Source organism: Camellia sinensis, chromosome 7 (assembly GCF_055761805.1).
Source record: "Camellia sinensis isolate YWXY chromosome 7, ASM5576180v1, whole genome shotgun sequence".
Lineage (NCBI taxonomy): Eukaryota > Viridiplantae > Streptophyta > Magnoliopsida > Ericales > Theaceae > Camellia > Camellia sinensis.
The window spans coordinates 38,291,599-38,316,478 of NC_138967.1; the positions used below are offsets into that span (position 1 = coordinate 38,291,599).

At 39.4% G+C, this 24,880-nt stretch overlaps 1 protein-coding gene across 3 annotated transcripts in view; it reads right to left on the bottom strand.

Moving 5' to 3' along the window:
* LOC114283033 (uncharacterized) overlaps positions 1-24,880 on the bottom strand; it is a 63,751-nt gene that overhangs the window by 16,151 nt on the left and 22,720 nt on the right. The gene's annotated exons all lie outside the window — the stretch shown is intronic.

Here is a 24,880-nt window from a genome sequence, read left to right on the forward strand (position 1 = left end):
CGGCCTCCTAGGAGATAGCCTTCTTTTGTCGGACGCTGCTATGACAACCCCGCCATGTATTATGCTTTTAATTATCTAATTTTGCATGTACTTATGTGTTCAATGTGAATTTGAATGCCAAGTATGTGATTAATGTGCATATTTGTCAATCGTAGGAATATTTGTTATGATTCCTATATAACCTGAAATTGAAGGCCTTCAAGGCGTCAGAAACCAAAATTGATTAGTCTATTGTGATTAGCATAATTTTTAGAGCCTAATAAGAAGTTTGATTAAAATTTGATTTAGATCAAATTAATTAGATTAAATCAATTAAGTTAAGTTATATCTTATTATGCCTTAAACTCTAATTAATTAGCTTAATCCTTGATTAGTTAGTTAAGTTAATTAAGCCTATATATAAGTTAAGTTGAGAATTTAAGCTCATTTTACACTTAAAAATCCTGAGATTTACATTCTAGAGAGAGAGTGAGAACAATTTAGAGAGAGAGAGAGAGAGAGAGAGAGAGGGCTTAATCTTGGAGATTTGGCTAGGAGGCTTGTGAATTGGGAAGAAGAACTTAAGATTCTTGCTAAATTTAGCTTGATTGAAGACCTTAGGTATGTATTTGAACCTTAATTTGTGAATTGAAGTCAACTATTTGTGAATTCATGAAGATTACCCAATAAAACACAAGAAATGAGTTTAACATGAAGAATATAAAGTCAATTCATACATGTATGTATAATTTTGTTGAATTCCATTATTTTGAGTATGATTTTGTCATCCATGTTTCAATTAAGGATCATACCTTACATGCATTCATGAATTATGCAGTTTTGAAGCTTAATTCCATGTTTTGAGAGTTTTGAAAAAAAAAACTTAAAGTCATTTGGGCCATGCATGGTGAATTTTTGAAGTTTTGAGCATAAGGTTTGACGTGGGTTTTGAATTCATGTTTGTGATGGTGTTTTTGTGTTTAAGAACATATCATGGCATTAAACTTGAGTTTTGAAGTGCAAATTGAGTTATGGAAAACTCAGAATTTGACCTCAGCACTCGAGCGAACAAGTTGTCGCTCGAGCGCACATCTCATGCATCCAGTATGTTTGCAGACCTTGGCAATTGGCTCGAGCGACCGAGTTACCGCTCGAGCGACTGCCTTTATATTTTACACCTTGGCTCGAGCGATCGTCAAGCCTAGATTCAGACCATCTAGTACTTTTGTAGACCATGTGATCCGCTCGAGCGACCAATGTTGCGCTCGGGCGAAGTATCCTGTTTCAGCATATTTTGAAAAGTCATATTCTGTTCATAACTCTGCTCTCATCCCTTTCTAAGCACTCTTAGGAATGTTTTGAGTATCCTAAATGAATTAAAGAGTTAGAAAGAAGCCTAAAAGAATTAAATAAGTTAATGAACGGTTTGAATAAATAATGTGATCCAATTTGAATTGTGTTGGACCATCCACGAGGACGTATCATCAACCAAATCATTGTGAGTAATATCTTAGTAAAGATATTTTCATATACATTATTTTCTAAATGTTTCTAGTGTGGTAAGTCTTTCGAACTTATGATTTTGTGATATGAATGAGCCTTATATCTGTCCAATCAACATGATATCTGTAAATGTGATTGATGTGATACGAATGTATATGATGGACCTAAGGTCGTTTTGTATATCTAAAATGGATCTAAGGTTGTTCTGATTATCTGATTCTCTGTACATCTGATAAGTCTGAATATCCGTTATATGTTGACCTAATGGTCATTATACAACTGTAATTTATTAGACCTGAGGTCGTAATGCCCGAGGTCATTCTGACAAAGTATGATCTGTTCTGCTCTGTAGCTCTGTATATGTTGGACTTGAGGTTGTTGTGTCATATATTGGACCCGAGGTTGTTCCGTGTGATATGAAACTATTATAAGAATGATTTATTTAATGTTAGAACTCATTTATATAACCTCTTTACTCTGATGTGATTCATTGGGCTTTCGCTCACTCTATTTATGTCCAGCCTCAGCCCTAGTGAACCTGTGAAGGAACACCGAGTTTTATGAAGTCAGCCAAGGATGCCTCACGTACAAGGCTTTTTTTTTTTTTTGATTTTCTATTTTCTTTTGTTGGTCATGTTTATGTAAGTTTTGGTTTGTATGATCTTGGACATGTGAGATCTTTATGTATGTATGGGTGTGAGTTATTAATATATAAGAAGTTTTTGTTCATGCCATTTATGCACAAGCTCATTAGACAAATTTTATATTTTGGCCCCATATAAATAAATATGATTTCATTTTAGTATGAGGTTGGAGGTAATCTCATGATTATTAGCTGGTTAGGATCCTAACATTTAGGGGCGGGTTTGGATCGTGATAGCTGCACACTTCGGTTGTCTTCCTTCGGGCTTCTGGTGCCCTCTACGCTATTTATGGGTTCTTTTGGGAAGTGGGTTGGCTTTTTGGCTTTTTGACTATTTTAGCCTGGGGCTAAAAAGCCTCGTTTAGAAGGGCTTTTTGACTTTTTTGATTTTTTGTAAGAGAAAGAATGTAATGATTATGGGTTGGATGTGATGCTTTGTCTTATTGGGCTAAAATAGCCTATTTTGTCTTATATGGCTTTTTACCCCAACCCATCTTCCCAATCAAGCCCTATAGCTCTTCCTTGAGGGATTTGACCTAAGCTATGAGCTGATCTACAAGCTGGGTTTGCTGGTTATCGTCATCTGGTGGGGGAGTTACTCTCCTTATTGAATCCATTGGTGCCATTTTTGAGTTATGGCCAAAATTTTGGCCAAGTGAATTGCCGACCAAGGTATTCTGGTAATCACTTGGTGTGGACGCCGGATAATGTTGATGGACATACGAGAAATCCGAATAATAGGTCTGAGGATAATCAGGATAAATATTGTATTCGGCTTCGTCCTAGACGATCCCAAAGCCGAATAAACTAATCAGCCGTAAAACTAGTTGAACAAAGGCCGAATAAATAAACGTGCAATAGATTAAAAGTGGGCCTGACCCTGGGGCCCAAAGGAAGATATAAATAGAGGAACATCAGCCAAAGAAAGGCATATGAGAACAAGTAAGATTAACTTGAGATATAAGCAACCAAGAGAGTATACACTGACTTATCCGTCAGAGTGCTAATTCCGGCATCCCCGGCCGGAGTATTCATTCCTTTTCAGCTGACTAGCTGAGGATCAAGAGCGTCTTACAAGAACCAGAGAGTATTTCCAAATCACATCTCCACAATTGGCACCATCTGTGGGAATACTCCAACACATCCATGGCAGGCGTGACGGAAGATCCTCCGATAGTCACTGACTATCTTACGCCACAAGATGATACCACTCCAAGAAACATGCTTGGGCTAGAGAACATTGTAGCACGAAGGGCCTTGAACTTTGACTCAGTTGCCTAGACCTTACCTTCTTCATCAGCACATGAGACAATGCAAGCAATTATGGATCAGGCGAAGCAAAATGAACAGAGGTTGGAAAACATGATGGCTGAGAACAAGCGCCTTCGACAGGATTTGGCCTTGGAGGTGGCAAAATCTCAACAGGCAGCGCGCAAAGATCCGGGACGACCTCTGGGAAAGGATAGTCGACGACCTCGAATTCGGAGACATGATAGTGGCAGTGATTCTGACTCATCATCCCTAGAATCCAAAAACAAGGGACAAGTTGAAGTCTCCAGTTCTTCCGGAGGAAGTCCGCGTGCAAGGAATAAGCGAAGAAGAAATGATTCAGACGAAGAGGATCAACATGACCCCTTTGTGCGACGGATCGCAAGGGCAGTGCTACCCAAAAAGTTCACAGCTCCATCGTTCACCCTATCTGATGGAAAATCAGACCCCGTTGTTCACATTCGTCATTATAAGCAATCCATGACGCTTCACGCAGTCGACGAGCCCCTCATGTGTCAAATATTTTTGAGCAATTTGGGACCATTGGCCGTCAAATGGTATTATAAATTGGAACTGACATCGATTAAGAGCTTCTATCAACTCCAAAAATCCTTCAGGGCAAGGTTCATCACCAATGAGGTCCAGCCGAAGCAGGCCGATTCTCTTTAGACAATGAAAATCCAACCAGGAGAAACCCTTCGTGCGTATTCGATGTGCTATTGGGAATGGTTTAATCTAGTAGATGATTCCTGCAATGACTCCATGGCCATCACCGCTTTTAAGATGTGATTGCATCCTGATAGTGCCTTTCGTAGCTCCATGACCAGAAGGCCCCCCAAAATAGTCTGGTCGTTAATGAAGAAAGTCGAGGAATACTGCAAAATGGAAGATGATGCCCTACGGGTCAAAGCTGGGACCATGGCCAACAAGATGGCCCCATCTGAAATCGTTCAGCCAATAAATTTTGTACCATCACAGAGCCCTAAACCATGGAATCAGGCTAAACGAGACAAAAGACGAGATTCGCGCCAATCAAATGACCAATGTTCACACCAAGCTAATGAACAACTTCAAGTGGATAGCAGGCGCATAAGGCGCGCAGACAAGAAATATACGGAGTTATTGGAGCTGATCAGCGCGATTATGTCTAAAGTTCAAAACCTTCCGTTCTTTAAATAGCCACCCAAGATGGTGGGACCTCCCGACACGAGGAGACGGGATAGGCGGTGCGAATATCACAAAGACCACGGTCATGATACCGGCAGTTGTTATGTGTTGAAAGATCACCTTAAGGAGTTGGTACAAGACGGTCGGCTTATGCAACACGTCCGAAAGAGCAACTCAACCAAAACAGTAGGTTTACGGCAGGATTCACCTCCACTCGGCGTAATCCATATGATATACAGCATGCCGACGGCATCCGCGATACATACAATTCAGTCACATCCTAACCCCCAAAAGCAAATCACACCAGCTAAATGGCCCCATGAAGCTGCGAGTATTACTTTCGATGATTCTGATTTGGTCGGCATAACGCTCCCCCACATTGATCCCTTAGTCATCGAACTACGCATAAATCGATTCACCGTTTAACGTGTTCTCATTGACCAGAGAAGTACTTCGAAAGTTACATACTACAAGACCTTCGTTAAACTCAACTTCACTGAGTCGGACTTGTCTCCAGCTCATTATTCGTTATTCAGCTTCAACGCTAATCCAGAATATTCTTTGGGCAAAATCACACTACCAGTTCGGGCGGGCTCCCGATCAGTGGATGTAGAATTTTTGGTTGTCAAGCTTCCTTCTCCGTATAATCTCATCATGGGACGAACTTGGCTGCATACCATGCAGGCCGTGCCAAGCACCTGTTATTAACTACTTCGTTTTCCAACTGAATGCGACATAGAGCAAATTCGAGGTTCCCAAAAATTAGCGCAGGCATGTTATCTTCTTGCTGCAAAGACTCCAAGAGAGTTGGAAGTGAATTCAATTGAGGTGCCAGATTGGGAGAGCCTCGATGACGTTGGGCAGCTCCCAAGTGAAAAGGCAACCGGAGCCCTGAATCGGGTTGAAATTGACGGGAATCCTAACAAGTTCTTCATGGTTGGCGCTTCCCTGAATAAAGTCAACAAGTAGGAGCTAATTTCCTTCTTACTCGACAACCTTGATGTATTTACATAGTCACCATATGAGATGCCTGGGGTGGATCTATCTGTGTCTCAACACCGCTTAAACGTTGATCCCAAATGTAAGCCGATTATTCAGAAAAGCCGGCGGTCAATCGCGGAACACGCTGCTGCCATTGTTGAAGAAGTTGACCGGTTGCTTGATGCCGGGGAAATCCGCGAAGTGCCCTATCCTACATGGCTGTCGAATATTGTGGTTATGAAGAAGAAAAATGGAAGTTGGCGTGTTTGTGTGGATTTCACGGACTTAAACAAAGCTTGTCCCAAAGATTGCTTTCCCCTCCCCAGAATAAACTAACTCGTAGATGCAACGACACATCATTAATGTATGAGCTTCCTGGATGCCTACAGAGGCTACCATCAAATTGCCATGCATCCGGAGGACCAAGACAAAACTACATTCCTCACCCCAATAGGAACCTATTGCTATAAGGTTATGCCTTTCGGGCTGAAGAATGCGGGGGCAACCTACCAAAGACTAGTCACTGCCATGTTCAAAAAGCAACTCGGCCGTACTATGGAAGTGTACATCGACGATATGGTGGTCAAGTCCAAAGAAGAGCAAACTCATCTAGTCGATCTGGAAGAGACATTCAACATTCTTTGTAAATACAAAATGAAGCTGAATGCTTCCAAATGTGCATTTGGCATCAGATCCGGCAAATTCCTTCGCTACAATGTTAACCACCACAGAATCGAAGCCAACCCGAGGCAAATTACAGCAATTCTAGAACTCGGCTCTCCTCGGTCGGTCAAAGAGGTTCAGAAGTTGATGGGAATGGCTGCTGCACTAAACAAGTTGATCAGTCGTTCCACAGATCACTGCCGACAATTTTTTCATACCCTTCCGCAGGGTAAAGCTTTTGAACGGACTCCCGAGTGTGACGCCGCTTTGGACGGTTTGAAGACTTACCACCAATCAGTTCCACTCTTGACAACACCTTCGGTAGGTGATCCGCTCATTTTATATCTGGCAGTTTCTGACTGGGCCGTCAGCGCTGTACTGCTAAAGGAAGAACTAGGGGAGCAGCGACCAGTTTATTATGTGAGCAAAGCAATGGTTGACGCCGAAACACGTTAGCTTCCGTTGGAAAAACTCGTCCTTGCTCTCGTCATGGCAGCAAGAAAACTGATGCATTACTTTCAGGGGCATACCATTGGGGTACTAACGGGCTACCCCCTCTGGTCAGTACTCTGTAGTGCAGAAGCATCAGGGCGTGTTTCAAAATGGGCTCTCGAACTCGACCAGTACAATATTCAATTTCTGCCCAGAACCTCAATCAAGGGGTAAGTGCTCGCTGACTTTGTGGCCGAATTCACTAGATGTCTCGCCGACTTTAAGTCTGATCAAATTCAACCTAAGCTGAACTGGAGAATTTACGTTGGGGACATTTGGCAGTTGTATTGTGACGGATCATCTAACCAACGTGGTAATGGGGCAGGCGTAGTGATCATGGCTCACAACGGGGCAATAATCGAGCAGGCTGTCAAATTGGGTTTCGAAGCATCGAACAATGAAGCCGAATACGAAGCATTGTTGACCAGCTTATGAAATGCATTTCTTCTTGGTGCTCGGCGTCTGCTTATCTTCTGTGACTCAAAACTAGTCATCAACCAATTGAAGGAGGAACACGTAGCCAAAAATGAGCGTATGGCAGCCTACATGAAAACGGCGAATTCTTTGCTAGCAAAATTCGACCATCATGAATTGAATCAAATAACCCAGGATTAGAACACGCATACAGACGCCTTGGCTTGCCTAGCCTCTGCTATCAACTCAGAAATTAAGCGAACAATTGAAGTAGGGTTTATCCCCGAGCCGAGCGTTGCCTCTTCAGAAACAGTTCAGGTCAACCTTATCGAATCAGGTCCGAGTTAGATGGACCCTATCGTCGCATTCCTGTCTTCAAAACAGCTCTCGATGGATAAGAAAGAAGCACACAAACTCTGAAACAAAGCCCTCCGATACTATTTGGATCCGTAGGGGAAGCTCTACAAAAAATCTTTCTCCGGGCCGTACTTAGAGTATGTTCACCCAGATAAAATCGAGGAACTTTTGTCTGAAATACATGAAGGCAGCTGTGGTGCCCATTCAGGCGGACGTTCTCTAGCTCACGGCGCCATATCGTAGGTGTACTATTGACCGACTATGCAATCTGACGCCAAGTGTTATGTCAAGAAATATGGTCAATGTCAGAAGTTCTTCCCTTTGAATCACCTGCCAGCCGAGGAGTTAAATTTTATCACTAGCCCTTGGCTGTTCGCTCAATGGGGCCTTGATATCGTTAGACCATTGCTACGGACCCTGGGCAACAGGCAATTCCTAATTGTTGCGACAGATTATTTCACAAAATGGGTCGAAGCAGAGGCACTAACACATATTCGAGATTCTGACGTAAAGCGTTTTGTATGGAAAAACATCATAACAAGATTCGGCGTACCACGAGCACTTGTTTCTGACAACGGTACCCAATTTGATTGTGGCGTGTATTGGGAATTGTGCGACACTGATGGTATCCGGCCCTACTTTTCCTCGTCGGCTTACCCACAGAGCAATGGTCAAGCGAAGGCCACCAACAAGGTTATTTTGGACGGTATCAAGAAGAGGCTGTAGAAAGCTAAAGGCAGATGGGTCAAAGAGTTGTCTAGTGTGTTGTGGGCTCATCGCAGTACTCCGAGGCGATCCACTGGGGAAACGCCATTTGCTTTATGCTTCGGAACCCAGGCAATCGTCCCGCTGGAGATCAGCCTCCCAACCTTGAAATCAAAAGTTTTTGATATGGGCCGAAACAACATGGTGTTGGCTTTGGACTTGACTCTAATTGAAGAACACCGAGACCGGGCCTTTGCATCCGTGGCACGGTACCAGCAACAGCTCGCTAAGTCGTATAATCAACGTGTTTAGCTACGCCGTTATACACCAAGAGAATTGGTCCTCAAGAAAGTACTTCTCGCTGCTAAGAATCCGACTGACGGAAAATTGGGTCCTAACTGGGACGACCCCTATTAGATTGATTCAATCGCAGGAACAGGGGCATATCGACTCAAAGACATGGATGGAAGAAGTTTGCTGCCCCATGGAATTCCACACACTTGCGCAAGTTTTATCATTAACTTGTACGGCACGACAACCTGTTTTGATTTTATGCCTTGTGTATCTTTCTTTTTTCAATATAATGTCCTTTTTCCCAGTGAGTTCTGATTGTTTGAGAAAGCCTCCGAATTCGGAGCGCCCTTCGTGAATGAAACGATTGGGCCGAATAAAGCCTCTGAATTCGGAGTGCCCTTCGTGCATGACATGATTGGCCAACAAAAAAAGTCTCCAAATTCGGAGCGCCCTTCCTGAATGACACGATTGGGCCGAATAAAGCCTTTGAATTCGGAGCGCCTTTCGTGCATGACATGATTGGCCAACACAAAAAGCCTCCGAATTCGGAGCGCCCTTCGTGAATGACACGATTAGGTCGAATAAAGCCTCCGAATTTGGAGCACCCTTCGTGAATGACACGATTTCCCAAGGCAAAATGCCTCCAAATTCGAAGTGCCCTTCGTGGAAAACACGGTCGGCACGATCGAGCATCCGCATTCGGAGCTCCTTTCATGAGTGCTGTGATTGATAAACGCCAATGCAATTGACATAAAATGGTAGATGATCATGGATTAATTTATAAACATTGACTGAAATAACTTACAAACATTTCAAATAATATGTCTCATTAAATTGATTGTAATTACATAGTCCGCATCCAATTTGCGTTAAAAAGTTACAACGTGTTTAGTTTTATTCGGAACCACCTTCGTCGTCACTCTTCTCCACTTCGAAGGCCGAGAAGGGAAAATTGTGACCTTGATATAACAGCGACGTCGAATCAACACCTGTTGCATGGAGAGCTTCCGTGGCCTGGAGAGCCTTGATCCACTCGTGCTTGAATCCACGATTCTCGCATCGACACACCTCCTCGGCGAGTTTTTCTTTCGTCTTCTGTATCCCAATTTTTCGGCCATCATGGAAGCCTTGTTCATAGGCCCCGGTCTTTGCAGCCTCTATCGCAAACATGCTTTCCATTTGTCGATCGGCAATCGCATGGCTTATAAGCCGTTAGGTCACCCTTTTTCCACGATCGGGTTAGATTGACCTGCCAACAACGTATCGGCAGTGTTGACTGTTCTTAATTCACGTTCGACTTTTTCCGCGTGAGCTTCTAAGTTTCAAATGCGTTCATCTTTCTGCTCTATCTCCCGCTGCGCGGCACGTAGGCGCATGCCGATTTCATAGGCGGTGTATAGCCCTTTTACCGCTCCATGAACGCTCTCCCGAACCACTTCGAAATCCAGTTGACCGACCATCGATTGCTGAACTTCTGGCGAAAAAATCTATCGTGCAAATTCAACTGCCACGTGTGGATCTCGGATAATCGAATCTGCCTTTGTCATCGATTTGTTCTCGATAAAGACTGAAAAACTCAACGGGTGCAGTGGCCCACCGGCCTCACTTCGCAAATGAGGGGAGTTCCCCCGCTGCCGCTTTTCCTTCCTAGGTGACCTGCTTCGACGACGGGGAGAGTGACACCTCTCGTGCTCCCCAGACGTCCTACTTCCTATTCGTGAAGGTTTGCCACCTCGATTCATAGCTAAGTCCAGCTCAGCCAGTGTCCTGCCTTTCCCTCTAGTGTTGAAGAATAGTCTATTTGACATTCACACTGTTCCAACCTCGTTCGACGCACTAGATTGAGTTGAGTTTGGACATACTAATGGAATCTACATGCACGAAGCAGCCACCCCTTTTATTACTCACGGGTGCATCGCTCCCAAAGCGATCTCTTCAAAGTTCTGCGCCGTGAACTGCCAATATTCGGCGGCCATGTTCACTAATCTACGGGGGCAAGGGCAGATTGATTGACTTATGTGGCCTAGAATCAGTAATTTGTGCGAAGGCAGATTGACTGATCTATTCGGCCTAGAATCATTAATTTGTGCCGAAATAGCAATCCACCCCAGCCAATTCATGAACTGCCGATATTCGGCGACCACGTTCACTAATCCGCTGGGGCAAGGGCAGATTGATTGACCTATTCGGCCTAGAATCAGTAATTTGTGCAAGGACAAATTGACTGATCTATTCGGCCTAGAATCATTAATTTGTGTCGAAACGGATATCCGCCCCAGCCAATTCATGAATTGCCGGTATTCAATGGCCACGTTCACTAATCCGCTGGGGCAAGGGCAGATTGATTGATCCATTCGGCCTAGAATTAGTAATTTGTGCCAAAACGACAATCCACCCCAGCCAATTCATGAACTGCCGATACTCGGCGGCCACGTTCACTAATCCACTGGGGCAAGGGCAGATTGATTGATCCATTTGGCCTAGAATCAGTAATTTATGCCGAAACGACAATCCGCCCTAGCCAATTCATGGACTGCCGATATTCAGCGGCCACGTTCACTAATCCACTGGGGCAAGGGCAGATTGATTGATCCATTTGGCCTAGAATCAGTAATTTATGCCGAAACGACAATCCGCCCTAGCCAATTCATGGACTGCCGATATTCGGCGGCCACGTTCACTAATCCGTTGGGACAAGGGCAGATTGATTGATCTATTCAGCCTAACCTCGGTCCTTTAATTAACTAATTTGGCCTACTTGTAAAACCACGCAATCATTTGCCCACCGATCTATCATATTAAATTGTTTATCTTATTAAATTGTTTCAACAATCCCATTCTGTGATTACACATGTAACAAACAGAAAAACAAAGGAAATTTTCATTAATAAATTGAGTACAAACGTAGTCCTTTTACATATGAAAATTACCTTACATTTAACTTCTAACCTAAGTCAATAAACAAAAATCTACAAAAACTATACATGGAAGATTCTTCACAAAAATCAAGTTATCACCCTAATCAATCATCAGGGTCAGACTCGAGCGGCTCAACGTCCATCTGCTCGTATGGAATTGGCAGGGCCAATGTCACATTAGCAGCAGTGAGGGCTTTGAGCTAGCCGTGTTTGAAACCCCGATTCTCAAACTAGGGCACTTCTTCCGCGTAGTCGTTCAAGGCGGCGCCCTTCCCAACTTGGAACGCTTTGGAAAGTTCGGAGTCAGCTATTTCCTTCGCCCTCTTCGACTCTTCCAAATCGGCTTCTAGTGTGGAAATCACCTCCTGGGCTAACTTGAGTGCGTCTTCGCTCGCGTTTGCCCTGTCTTCGGCGGCCAACGTGAGCTGGTCGGAGCTTTTTGCCTTTGCCGACTTGGCGTCGGCCCTTGCACTTTCCACAGTCGCTTTCGCTGCCTCGTTCTCGACTCTTTGAGAGGCCTCCGCGACCTTGCTCTTCTCACTTTCAATTTCTACTTTCAAAAAGTCAATCTGTTCAATAGTATCGTGTTGACGACGGCCGATCTCAACTATCCTTCTCGCCGTCTGCAAAACAAGGAATTAGAATAAAAATAAAAATATAGGCGAAAAACGGCAAATAAGGATCAAGTTAAGTATTAATATGGCCGACTGAGCGGCTAATGTTATTGCCAGCAAATCTGGCTCCGTTTGAAAAGTCGCCCTGTCAGCCAACAGGGAAATTGAAGAAGCCATGCTCAATGCCAGGGTCGAATCTTTCATAGTCGACACATCAGAGGAAATCGGCACGTTTTTTACCCTTGGTTGAACAAATAATGGCACAACCAAGTTCGACTCCTCTATGCACGGCCGTTTATCGGTTGGGTTTTCTTCAGGGCCGACTTCTCTCTCGACGGGACGCTTTTCCCCCCTTTGGTCAGCCTCCCGACTCAACCGTTCATCTATCAGCTCCGTCTCAGCCGTCTCAATTTGAGCCATTTCTTCCACGATAACAGGAGGAGAAGACTCAGTCACGGCAACAGTTTCAGAACGGATAGACTCGGCCCTCCTCTAGGCAGCCATCCGTTCGGTATTTTTTCTCCTTGTCAGCTGCGTAACCGATTCCCTAGCCATGTTCTCAGGATATGAACAGGGGAGATCCTCTAAATCAGTAAAAATGTCTTCAAATGAGGCATCCCATCGACCTGTAGTGGATGGCGGGTTAGATGGATTAAGGCCGGCTTCTTCAAAAGCCAAGTTTAAAGTCTCGTCAACTTCTTCGGCTTCCAAAGTGGACTGACTCAGCTGCTCGGCTACTTCCTCGGCTACTGGTTCTTTGGCCTACTCCAAATCAGAAGCTTCCAAACCAATCTGCCTAAGGCTTTTGAAGCGGGGGAAAATAAGGGCCATGAGCTGCTGTTCGCCCCGTGGAATCGGAATGTTGTTCGCGACCAAAAATGTTGTGTAAGTGGGCTCGTATCTCAGAAGTATATGGGCCGCCCTCCCTTGCTTTTGGAGGTTTGGATGGCCAAAGAACTTAAGTGCGGTTTTGATTTCCGCGAGCACAGCGTCGTCAGCCGAAACCAGAACTTTCTTTAAATCGTTGCCTGCACAAATAAAATGATAAAGTACATGGAAAGAAAGCCGAGTAAATATAAAGTAGATAGACATGAGGAGCTATATGGCCACGTGGTTCACCTTTCCGTCTAGGAACAAGATCTAGGCGATCTTCGCCTTCGCCGAATTGCCAGTTACCTCGGACAACGACCATGACATCATCAACTCGCTTGCCAGAGCTGGCAAGTATAGTCAGCAAGTGATGGTCGGTGTCCTTGGCCCTGAGAAAATAGCGCCCCTACTAGCCAGAAGATTTGGCCAAGGCATAACAATGCCGAATAGCAGGTATGCCAAGATTGATCCTAAGGCATCGGTTCAACTCTACAATCCCCATTATGATTCGGAAAAAATTTACATTAGGTTGAGAAGGGATTAGACCCCAATGGCGAAGGATGCCCTAAGAAATGGGTGAATGGGGAAATGGACTCCACCCTCAGCAATTGATAGGAGAGGAAAGATGTTTGTACTTTCATCAATCCTCTCTATATCAAGGGTGCTGTCTGCCACGAGTGACATATGGACATCGTCGGTGATGAAAAAATGGCGTCGAAAGCTAGAAATTCGATCTGCAGAAAGAATGTCTTTCAGATGTTTTGCCATCCTAGCCAGTCTAAGGAGTATGCTAAAGTAAAAACAAACATGGAAATGGGATTCGAAATGAAGGAAAAGAGAACTTACAAGAAGCAGAGGAGACAATGAGAAATGGAAGGAAGTTGCAGAGGTCGCGAAATGGAGGAGGTATATTGAAAGGCAGACCAGAAGCTTTGAGTATTCAAAAAACATACATTCGAAGGGACAACATAGTTTCAAATCGCATTAAAATGAGGGAAGCATATGAAGGGATGAGAATATGTAATGATGCCTAAAAAGCGTGTGTATTGACATACGCTGGAATGAGGCTAACCGCCGTTTTTTCTTTGACTTTTCAAGTTTGAAAACAAACACGCCGTTCGAAACCAAACATACCATCTAACTGGCGTTAATAAGATGTTTGGGGGACAATTGTGGGCGCCGGATAATGTTGATGGACATATGAGAAAGCCGAATAACATGTCTGAGGATAATTAGGATAAATATTGTATTCGGCTTCGTCCTGGACGATCCCAAAACTGAATAAACTAATCGGCCGTAAAACCAGTTGAACAAAGGTCGAATAAATAAACGTGCAATAGATTAAAAGTGGGCCCGACCCTGGGGCCCAAAGGGAGATATAAATAGAGGAACATCAGCCAAAGAAAGGCATATGAGAACAAGTAAGATTAAATTGAGATATAAGCAACCAAGAGAGTATACACTGACTTATCCGTCAGAGTGCTAATTCCGGCACCCCCGGCCGGAGTGTTCATTCATTTTCAGGTGACTAGTTGAGGATTAAGAGAGTCTTACAAGATCCAGAGAGTATTTCCACACCACATCTGCACCCTTGGTATCTCTTCTAGAGAGGGATAGGCACTCATCTTCTCATCGTTCTCATAGATGACACCAATTGTGAAATAGGGAAAGCGAGATGGCGTGTCCTTTTCATTACTTTGTCAAGAGAAACCAAAACGTCAGTGATCGCCCCCAACCAAGGTTGGTCGGGAGGACACCCCAACGGTCAAAGTTAGAATACTATCTGACCGTTAATCTTTGTATTTAAAAGAAGGTTCTTAAATTACCTCTGATTTGTCTTCTTTGTTTCACCTACTTCACCTTTTATAATTTTCTTCACTTGAATCCCATCCGTTGGATCAATGTTTGATCGAAGGGTTTTGCCCGTACCTGGCTCTGGTTGAGCAAGTGACCAAGTTACTTTTGCCTTTAATCATTGGATCATCCTCTTATGGATGAATTAGATTATGTTAGATGGTAGTGGCCAACTTGCCAAGCGTTGTATTCGTCGGATCAAGTTGATCGGACAGACTTATTGTCTAGTAGGCCTGAATATACTCCTACATTTGTTGTTTGATATTTCCACCATTGGATGAAACTTAATCCGACACTGCTCTTTCATCCTACGAATCCTTTTTCGTACGCACTAGCTTGCTGCTAATCACTTCTAATAGGCTCTTTATAAAGCTCATTTGGGCCTCCTCTTTCTTTTAGGCTAATCGCCTAATTGAATTGTGCTTGGGCCAACTTTATCCTTCCACAGTAACTAAGTTAATTAATTTGTTAAAATTAGACTATTAATATATATATATATATATATATTTGTAAAATCAATAATAACATCAAACCAATTAATTTATATGATGTAAGAGAGATAAGAATTACAGAACTGATGCGTTGTTACGATGGCCTTTACAATATCTGAGAGAGAAAAAAAAAATTATATGGTTTTATATTGTGTTACTTGTCTTTATAATATATATTCAATATGCTCTAATAATGTAAATTATTTTAAATCATCTTTTAACTGATAATTTGCATTTATATTTAATATTTTTATATATTTATTTCAATATAATTCAAGTTTCAGATTGTTTGGTGTTTTTGTTTAAATCCATCCAAATTTATTTTGGACTTTTGAATTTTTGTCCAAAACTACACCGAATTCAAAAATATTTTGTTCAAGCTTTAAAAAACATTAAGGCTGAGCTCAAATTATTCTGGCTGAGCCCGTCTAAATTGCACCCCTAAATGTATCGCTATTTTTATTTATTTATTTCTTACATGAACTAACATGTTTAGAATGATCCTACCAGTTAATCCATAAAGGCGGCCACCTGTGTTTAGAGAAAACAAAATAATGATGTGCTTACTCAATAACAATGGGCTGAATTTCACTCAAGTTTATATTTCAACGTGAAAGAATTTTAATAGCCACGGTTTTGTTTCCAAATTATACAATTTGTAGGTTATTAATATATATCATCCATAAAAAAATGAGTTCAATCTAATAATTATAATATTTTTATTTTATTACATTTGTTTCCGAAAAAATGAACGACAAATATATTTTTAAAAATAGACCATTCAAAATTTTAGAGACAAACATAATAAAATGAAAAAAAATCACAATTATCAGACCAGATTGATTATTTTTTATTTTTTATTTTTATGGATGATATATATTAAGGTCCCATTTGTTTTCAGAGGTAGAATGGAGGGGGTTAATAGTGAGCGGATTAAGTAAAATTGTGTTTGTTTTGATGATAGTTGTTAGTGTAGGAATTGTTAAATTATTTTTATATAAAATAATAAACAAATAAAAAATATAAAAAATTAAACATTAATGTTCAAAAAAAAAATTCTCAATATGTAAAAAATAAAAAATAAAATAAAAATTCTAATCCCCTCATTATTTTTCTAATACCACCTCCGCCTCCTCCATCCCAATCCCCCTTCCAACCTTCATCATAATCCCTTTCTCCATCATAATCCCTTCCCCAACTCTACAAACAAACACAACACTACATAACCCCACCTCCATCCTAATCCCATTCCATCCTTTACACCCCAAAACAAATGGAGCCTAGGAGTCTTACAAAATAAACTATTCCGATTATTAACACGAGACCTATGGTGAGATTCATGGGCCCTCAAGTTCTCTCATATTGAGAGAAAATTATTAAGTACTCTCAGAGTACCATGTGTTTATTACTTCTTCGCCAATTATCATTTGCTGGGGGATTCTATTTACCTCCAAAAAAATCATTAAATACTCCCTATTTCTAAGTACACCATTTTCAATTATTTAAAATTTTATATTACTCTGAGTACACCCTATAATTTTTCCTAAGTTACCCTTAATAAACCCAAATAATAAATAATAATCAAATTTTAAAAAAAAAAGTATTTGAAAAACCTTTCAAACTGATACACAGGAGGCACCGACAAATGACTCCATAATCAGAGTCACCATTGACAAGTTTCATCTCCTTGCCTTTGTTTTTTTGTATCTCTTTCTTCTCTTGCGATTTTGCTATAACAATTTGTTGATTACTATGTGTTTGACAATTCTATTTCTAGTTTGCTATTCTAATTTGTTGATTACTATGTGTTTGACAAAATGCTTGAATGGGAAAACACTCTACTATTTTGCTTGGCTTACCTCTTTTATTGAATTTGCTTCTATATTTTCTCACAATTTAAGTATATGTGCATAAAAAATACGCTAGAAGAAAATAATAGAAACAATAAATTTTCTTTCCTTTTTTTTTTCCAGAACAAACATAAAATTCAACAGAAAGAAAGAAAGAGTAAAAGGATAGAAAATTTTTTTCTTATTAAAAAGTGTCGCAAGATATAGCTTGTTTTTTGTGTGAAGGATACTAATATGATCATTGAGTTCAAAGATTATCTCAAAGAATTTTGTAGCGACCCTAATTTTTCGTAAGTCATTATTTATTATTATTATGATTATTATTACTTTATTTAATTTTTGACTTTATTAATTGTATGGTTACATGAGAATTTAATGTGTTATTTAGTTAATTTAATGTGTTAGTTAATTATTTATAATTAATTTGAATATTTATATATTATATATATAAGGGGTTATATATATTTAATCTTATATTTATATTTATATATGGTGTAGTTATGTTGTGTTAATAAATAATAGGGTAAACTACTAATAGGTCCTAATAGTTTGACTTAATTCCCATCAAGTCCTATTGAAAATAAATCTTAGTGAAATTGTCGCTAAAAATAATTTTTTTGTTACAATTTTTTATATATGTCGCTAAAAATTGACAATTAGTGACTTTTTTTATCATCATTTTTATAAATTGTCGCTAAAACTTACAATTAGTGACTTTTGTTTATGACAAATTTTTCTCATAAGATCTATTAGATAATAAGTCCACTTATTAGGACTTACACGTAAGTACCCCATAATAATATTATATAATATGTCAAGTAGGTTATAAGATTAGAGGCTTAGGGGTTGTTTGGGATGTCCTACATAAGTGTACTTTTTGTCTTTTTAGACTAAAAAATTGAGGAAAAAAATATAAATATTTGGGTTAACTTTTTGACTTTTTATAGAAAAATGTGTATTAAAAAATTGTATAAATTAGTGTGTAGGAAAAAATTAGGATTGGGAGTTGTGCAACCATAATTTTTAACTTTTGATGAATAGTGATCACTTTTTAACTTTTTAAGTAATTTTTTGGCTTTTTGACTTTTTTTCAACTCGTCAAACTTGGCCTTAGTAAAAAAATAAAATAAAATGAGAGCAGCAGCAGAAAGCCACGGGAAGAGAAAAAAAAAAGGGAGACGGCGGCAGAAAGAGAGAGTGGAGGAAAAAGGAAGAAACAAAAGGGTTTGGGGTTTTATTTTGGTTGCTCTAATAATTTTCCAAGTGATTCTTTAATCTTCAAAAAAGTGTTGTGAATACAAAATTTACTTCCTTTGATTTATATTTAATTCGTTATTTTTATTTATTTGATGTTGAATTGATTTCATATTTGCATGTAGATGATTGATCCATTTTAATTATTTTGATTAGTTGTGTATGTAAATTTTAGGATTTTTAGATGATTGATTGATTTTAATTATTTTGTTTGGTTGTGTATGCAAGGTTTAAGGTTTTTAGTTGATTGATTGATTTTAATTATTTTGATTAGTTGTGTATGCCAAGTTTAGGGTTTTTATATGAATTTATTTTATGGTTGTAATCATACTCATGGATCTATGAAATTAAAATAAATTTAGAACCCATAGATAAATTCTTTATACTTCATCATGACTCCATGGATTGTTGTTTTAATTGAGTGTTGGTGAAAAAGAATGCATAAAAAAAAAAAGTGAGGATTATGATATTTATTTGAATGCCTTAGGCTTAACATTGTTATGTTTATTCTCATGAGTAAATGAGAGATTGTGTATATATATATATATATTGTTGCCTCGTTCTCATGAGTAGACGAGTGTTTTGATTTACGCGCTTACGTACATACTAACCGTCCAGGGAGTGTGGGTCAAACTCGGGACGATATCCCTATACAAGTTTGACTTCGGAGCGGTGTTAGGTATACATGAGGCACATGGGATATATGTGTAGGCCGAAAGTGGAGGCCAAAGTGGTGGAGTTAAGGTACAAAGAATTTAATTATAAGTTTATTGGTATAGTGTGAATTTTATTGATTTGCACATGCTGAAAAATAGTAAACGACCACAATAAATTATGAAATTTGAGCAGAGACATGTATACGTGATTCTAGACAACTTTTGTGTTTTAACTTTTTATTAAAAAGATCGATTAGAACTTATAATCGAATAATCTTAGTTATTGTAGTTTTGATTCATTTTAGCAATGTAGATTTTGGAGGCTGTTTTAACCCACGAAACGAGCTCATTTTTATTGGTTTCACAAAAAATGAAGTAAAACATTATTTTGAACACTTTTTGTGTTTTGAACTTTTTCGAAAAAAATCATCTTAGGGTAGTTTCTTTTCGTTTTTAGCTTCAGATTTTTCGATTAAATTTCGTCTAAGTTCTTCTATCAAGGTTTTCTCTTAATCTGTTCAGTTTCTATTAAATTCGTTCGCGCATTTTTTTAGGAAATTTGATTCTGTATAACTTTTATTCTGTGAATTTTGGTCAATTCGAATTATTTAAGTATGAAACGGTATATTTTTATACTTCTTCAGCAAGTTACTTATGATTGAATTATACTAACTTTATTTTTTTTTTGCAGAATGGTGGGTTTTACTAACTTTTTATGCAGGGCTGACCCACCATATTTTTATTTTTATTTTGTTTATTTTATACTCAATTTATATTTAGTTGTGTACGGACAAGAAACTAAATGCCACTGTATTGCGGGAAACTACCTATTCGTCTCGATGCGGGTGGAACTACTTGTCTTGTCCCGTAATAATAATTAAATGTATTTTGTTTGTGTTTGGTGGACATATGGGTGTCAAATCTTGTACGCATACCAATATACTTGTATACTGACCCATTTTGTCTTTTGGCAACTCGGGTGCATTCTATTTGAGCGCAACCGAGCTTCCTTTGCGGGATTAGTTGGAGCTGCGGTGGTAACGTGGAATAACTGTAGTTGTTGGACATGTCGTTTGAACTTCTTTTGTTTATTGAGTTTAGGATTGATATTAGTTTATGTATTTATTATTTTTTTTTATGACTTTAGTATTTGGATAATTTGGCATGGTTTGTAACCTTACATTATCTAAGTTATTTTGACTATTTATTGTTACTTTAATGTTGAAGGTATTGGTTAGTTATGAAATTATGGTGGATGGTTTGGTTGGCGTTTAGTTTTTTTATTTCACCCCTAGGATTTGAATGATGGAATATTAATTGGGGTTTAGTCCTAATTTAATATTTAATTGTCTAAATTTTGGGGCGTGACAGTTTGGTATCAGAGCTCTAGGTTACCCTAGACTTGTGAGAGTTTAGGTGATCCTCGGATTGTGAAAACATGGGTTAGCTGGTTTAGTTTGGTGGTTGAGTTTATTCTAAATATTTATGAGCGAATTCTTTTTGTGTGTTTAACTTGAATGTGATGGCTGGAAGGTATCTTTAATTTTTTTTAAGAACCCATTAGAGTACTTTTTGATACTGGAGCCTCTCATTATTTCATATCTAGACAGTTTGTAGAAAGAGAACACCTTGTAACTACCTCCTTGTTTAGACCTATTCGTGTTGAGACCCCTTTAGGAGCGGCAATTACTCTTTATATGATGCGTAAAGATTTTTGAGATTGATTTTGCGGTAGAGTCTTGTATGCAGACTTAATTGTGTTAGGGTTTGAGGGGTTTGTTAATACTTTGGGTATGGATTGGCTGCGAAAACACTTTGCGACTCTAGATTGTGCTGGAAGCACTGTAAATATAGATATTCCCGGTATGCTACGGCTTTCGCATACTTCTAGCAATGGAGAAGAGTCGGTGATGACGAATTTTTTGTGCTCGGTAGAAATCCTTAAGCAGGATATTAGTGAGGTAGACGTGGTACGTGAGTTTAAAGATGTATTTCAGAAGATACTTGGATCTCTACCTCGACGAGTAGTAGAATTTTGTATTGACTTAGTGCCAGGAACTGCACCAATTTCTAAGGCGGCATACAGAATGGCACCTAAAGAGCTTGTGGAGATGAAGAAGTAACTAGAAGAGATGCTTCAGAAAGGGTTCATACGTTCAAGTAACTCCCCATGGGGAGCACCAGCGATCTTTGCCTCCAAGAAAGATGGCACTCTTCACTTGTGCGTAAATTACAGAGAGCTGAATAAGGTGACTATCAAGAACAAGTATCCACTACCTAGAATTGATGACTTGTTTGATCAGTTGAAGGGGGCAGCCATGTTCTCTCAATTTGATCTCAGAATGGGTTACCATCAGATGGGTGTGTCAGAGGAAAGTATACCGGTTACTGCTTTTTGGACCCGGTATGGGTTATACGAATTTCCTGTAATGTCTTTTGGTTTGACCAATGCTCCTGCCTATTTCATAGACTTGATGAACATAATTTTTCAACCGTATCTAGATAAGTTTGTGATTATCTTCATAGATGATATCCTAGTGTATTCTAAGAATGAGGAAGAGTACAAAGAACACTTGAAAGTTGTGTTGCAGACTTTGGGGGAGCAGCAGTTATATGCTAAGTTTAGTAAGTGCCACTTTCGGGAAAGAGAAGTTCAATTTTTGGGGCATGTTGTATCCAATCAGGGGATGGCGGTAGATCCTGAAAAAGTTGTTGTGGTCAAATAATGGAAGCAGCCCACAAACCCTATAGAGGTAAGAAGTTTTGTAGGACTAGCCGGTTATTACAAGAGATTTATAGAGAAGTTTTCCACTATTGCAGTACCCATGACCAAGTTGACCCGCAAGAATGTGAAGTTCTTATGGATAGATGATTATGAGAAAGCTTTCCAGGAGTTAAAGCAGCAGTTAACTACAGCTTCGGTGTTAACTATACCAGTATAAGGGGAAAAGTTAGTAGTGTTTACTGGTGCGAGTGGAACTGGGTTGGGATATGTGTTGATGCCGCATCAGAAGGTTGTATCTTAGGCTTCTCGACAATTAAAACCTCATGAGAGACGAAGCCCTACTCATGACTTAGAGTTGGCAGCAGTTGTTTTTGCTTTGAAAGTGTGGCGACACTACTTGTTTAGGGAGCGTTTTGAGTTGTACACAGATCACAAGAGTCTCAAATATCTTTTTTCTCAAAAAGAGTTGAACATGAGGCAACAGAGTTGGGTTGAATTCGTCAGTAGTTATGATTTCGAGATCCTTTACCACCTGAGAGAAGGAAATGTGGTCACAGATGCACTTAGTCAACAACATGGGTTTATAGCGTCTTTGATGATTCAGGAATAGAAGTCCTTGGAGTTAATTTCGATGCATGATATTCAACCAATAGAGAATGTTAAGAGAGCATACATTGGTAATTTGACCATACAGCCGACGTTACTGAGTAACGTTCGTCAGATGCAGAATTTAGATGGGTTCCTCGTCAGCAAGCTCGATGACCTTGTAGTGGATTTGATCGATGATTGTCCTACCGATTGGTTTGTAGACTCAGATGGGGGATTGCGATTTAAGGGCAGGTTGTGTGTACCTAACATTGTTGAATTGAGAAAAAAGATTATGGATGATGCCCATAGGTCCCGATATACCATTCACCCTGGTGGGACTAAGATGTATCATGACGTGAAGAGGACGTTTTGGTGGGAAGGTATGAAGAAAGACGTAGGAGAGTATGTTTCTCGATATTATGTGTGCCAACAAGTTAAGGCAGAACACCAACGACCGTTTGGACTTTTGCAACCTCTCGAGATCGCTACTTAGAAATGGGAGTACATCTCTATGGACTTCGTGGATGGATTGCCACTATCAAAACGAGGCAATGAATCTATTTGGGTGACAGTAGATCGACACACCAAGTCTGTTTGTTTTATTCTAATCAGTGTTCAACGAACTGCGGATAAACTAGCTAGGTTGTATATTCGGGAGGTGGTGCGACTTTATGGTGCACCAGTTTCTATAGTTTCGGATCGTGATCCATTGTTTGTGGCAGAGTTTTAGGAGAATTTTTAGCAAGCTTTGGGTACTAGGTTAGACCTGAGCACTGCTTATCATCCGCAGACAGATGGACAAATTGAGGGGGTAAATCAGATTTTGGAAGATATGTTGAGAGCTTGTGTCCTCGATCTTGATAGTAGTTGGGAAGAACACTTGCCATTGGTGGAGTTTACTTATAATAATAACTATCATTCCAGTATTGGAATGGCACATTTTGAGGCTTTGTATGGGAGGCCATGTCGATCACCTGCTTATTGGATGGAGGTAAAAGATGTGCCATTGTTAGGGCCAGAGTTGGTGAGAGAGATCACGGAGAAGGTGAACATTATTCGAGAACGTATTAAAACTGCACAGAGTCGTCAGAAGAGTTACGCTGATGGAAAACATAAGGGGGTTGAGTTGAATGTTGGAGATTTTGTGTTTTGAAGGTCTCACCGATGAAGGGTATCACGCGGTTCGGAAAGAAGGGAAAGTTGGCACCAAGATTTGTGGGACCATACGAGATCACAGAGAGGATTGGTAATGTGGCTTACAAATTAGCTCTACCACTGCTTTAGCTATGATTCACAATGTGTTCCATGTATCTTTATTGCGGAACTGTGTGCAAGACCCTTCCCAAGTAGTATCATCAAAAGTGTTGGAGATTAGTGACGATCTAACGTATGTGGTGTAATCAGTTACTATTCTAGACTGAGATGTAAAGTAGTTGCGGCGCAAGAAAGTGAACTTGGTGAAAGTGCAATGGAGCGAGGATGAGAACAATATCACTCGGGAATTAGAAAAGAAAGTTCGGCGTATGCACCTGAAACTTTTTGCCTGGTACTCTCTTCTATCGAATCTCGGGACTAGATTCTTTTAAGGTGTGTATATTGTAGTGACCCTAATTTTTCGTAAGCCATTATTTATTAGTATTATGATTATTATTATTTTATTTAATTTTTGACTTTATTAATTGTATGGTTATATAAGAACTTAATGTGTTATTTAGTTAATTTAATTTGTTAGTTAATTATTTATAATTAATTTAAATATTTATATATATTTATATGTGGTGTAGTTATGTTGTGTTTATATAATATGTCAAGTAGGGTATAAGATTAGAGGCTTATAAGAAACAAAAAAAAAAAAAAAAATGAGAGCAGTAGCAGAAGGCCACGGGATGAGAAAAAAAAAGGGGAGACGGCGGCAGAAAGAGAGAGGGGAGGAAAAAGGAAGAAAAAAAAAAGGGATATGATTTTATTTTGGTAGCTCTATTAATTTTTTAACTGATTCTTTAACCTTTAAAAAAATATTGTGAGTACAAAATTCATTTCCTTTGATTTATATTTAATTCGTTGTTTTTATTTATTTGATATTGAATTGATTTCATATTTGCATGTAGTTGATTGATCCATTTTAGTTATTTTGATTAGTTGTATATGTAAGGTTTAGGGGATGATTGATTGATTTTAATTATTTTGTTTAGTTATGTATGTAAGGTTTAGGATTTTTAATTGATTGATTGATTTTAATTATTTTGATTAGTTGCGTTTGCCAAGTTTAGGGTTTTTATATGGATTTATTTTATGGTTGTAATCACACTCATGTATCTATGAAATTAAAATAAATTTAGAACACATAGATAAATTCTTTATACTCTACCATGACTCCATGGATTATTGTTTTAATTGAGTGTTGGTGAAAAAGAATGCATAAAAAACATGAATTGTTGTTTTAATTATGATATTTATTTGAATGTTTTAGGCTTGACATTGTTATGTTTATTCTCATGAGTAAATGAGAGATTATGTATATATATATATATATTGTTGCCTCGTTCTCATGAGTAGACTAGTGCTTTGATTTACGTGCTTACGTACATACTAA